Here is a 2,212-nt window from a genome sequence, read left to right on the forward strand (position 1 = left end):
GTATTCTGTGGTCCTTGGGATTGCCTCAGGTGAGGTGCTCTGTAAGGCTAGTTCTGGTTCTGCTGCCTGTTGTTGTTGTTATTCCACCTCTGATTTCCCTGATTGTCTCTACCTCCTCTGTTGTTGTTGTCCCTCTAATTCTGGTTAGAATTGTCCTGCCATCCATGGCTGTAATTGCCACTTTGATTGTACCCTTGGTTGGGGCGGTTATAGAAGTTATGAGTGGCTGCCACGGTGTTGTCTTCCTGCTGGAGCTACGGACATTCATCAGTATAATGACTATAATCAGCACAGACTCCGCAAACTCTCTATGGGACTAACTGTTGGCTTTGCTGTGGTGGAGAAGGTTGAGCTTGCTGAACTTGTTGTTGATTCAATTGCATCTGCTTTAGCAAGTTGGTCATTTCACAGATACTCTGAGTTAGAGCAACAGTCTCTCTACTAGAGGATACTTCTGCGACGGCTTTTGAACGGCCTTGTTTCTGCCTGTGATTTCGAGTAGATTCAGCTAAGTCGCTGATCAATTGCCATGCCTCATCAGTGGTCTTGTACTTTTTCATAGACCCATTGCTAGCACTTTTCAATGTGGTCTTATCTTGGGGCCTCATGCCCTGTGTGACGTAACCGAGTAACACTATCTTGTCAATCATATGGTGGGGGCATGCTTCCAGAAGATTATTGAAGCGCTCCCAGTATTCATAGAGAGTCTCAGATTCGTCCTGAACAATCATGGAAATGTCTTTCCTCAGTTTATCAGTAACTTCAGCTGGAAAGAACTTTTCCAAAAATTATCTTCTAAGTATATCCCAGTTGGATACAGTTGCTGCGGGTTGAGTGTAGTACCACTCTCTTGCCTTTCCCTCAAGAGAAAACGGGAAAGCTTTCAATAAAATTGAAGTTTCATCTGTACCATCACGCCTGACAGTAGAACAGGCTGCTTGAAAATCTCTCAGGTGCTTGATAGGCTCTTGAGCAGGTAAGCCATGAAACTTGGGCATCAAATTTAGCAGTGCAGTCTTTATTTCAAAGTCTGTAGCCACCACTAGGTGATGCGCTTGAAATGGTTGCATTGTAAAATCAGGGGCTCCAACCTCCTGGATAGTAATTCTCGTAGGTTCTGCCATGTTACCTGTACGTAAATCAACTGAATCAGTAGAACGGGGGCTGGTTTCTTCCTTAAATGACGTTTCAGATCTGCCCTCAGAGAGGACTAACCGACGCCGAGCTTGCCTTATTCGTGAAATAGTTCTTTCAATCTCAGGATCGAATACTGACAAGCTTGGATCAGGAAGTGAACGCGTCATCTAGCGAAAGAAACAAACAGCTCATAGTAGCAAGATAAAATAAAATGCAAATAAATAAATTCCAATTAATAACTTTAGCACTCTATTACAACTCCCCGGCAATGGCGCCAAAAATTGACGTGGCGGAAATTGGCAAATTAAGAATTGTTATGAGATATGCGTTGCAAGTATAGTTCTTAACCAACCAGAAATCCGATTATCAATTTAGAAGGGTTGTCACAAAAATCAAAATTAAAATACTGGGAGTATGAATCCCAGGTCGTCTCCCAACGAGTTGTAGAAATGTGTGCTATTTTATTAATTAGATGTTTTCAAAAAGGGTTTGAGTTGAATAAACAGGAAATTAAATTGGAGAAATTAAGTAAGTTAAATAAAAGCCTTGACTGGGAGTAGATTAGTTGGAAGCCCTATTCTTGTTGAAGTACTCTCAAGATTAATTGATAATTGAAGGTTGTTCTATTTAGTTATTCCTTACTAGGTAAGGGAAAGTCAAACAAGTTGGAATGTTATTTCTATTCATAAGTTCCAATCCCTCAATTGAAAAGGATTAGTGTCAGTGACTAGAAAGCATTCCAACAATAAACCCAATTACAATTTTTCTTTTAAGCATCCCAAGTGAAGGGTTCCTTTCAATCAACTCCCCATCAAGTTAGGGAACTACTCGCTCATTGTGAATGTAGAACTCATAACATAGGAAAGGGAATTAAAGAAAGACATGATAAATAAAACTCAAACGAATCAATTAAAAATAAAAGTAATTCTTGTATTAATAAATTCTAAAATAATTCAATAGTAAAATTGAGTAAATTAAAGGACATGGAAGAGTAAAGCCAAGTAAAGAAAACGAACTAGAATGACGAAGTCTTGATGAGGTAATAACTCTTCTCAATATCCCAATGCAAAGAGAA

General features: G+C 39.6%; 1 non-coding gene across 1 annotated transcript; it reads left to right on the forward strand.

Annotated features, from left to right (window-relative positions):
• The first annotated feature begins 644 nt into the window (after positions 1-644).
• LOC112787907 (small nucleolar RNA R71) lies at positions 645-752 on the forward strand. Its single transcript, XR_003195292.1, has one exon. It is a non-coding gene; the product is annotated as a small nucleolar RNA R71 (small nucleolar RNA).
• Positions 753-2,212: the final 1,460 nt, after the last annotated feature.

This window comes from Arachis hypogaea, chromosome 20, assembly GCF_003086295.3.
Source record: "Arachis hypogaea cultivar Tifrunner chromosome 20, arahy.Tifrunner.gnm2.J5K5, whole genome shotgun sequence".
Lineage (NCBI taxonomy): Eukaryota > Viridiplantae > Streptophyta > Magnoliopsida > Fabales > Fabaceae > Arachis > Arachis hypogaea.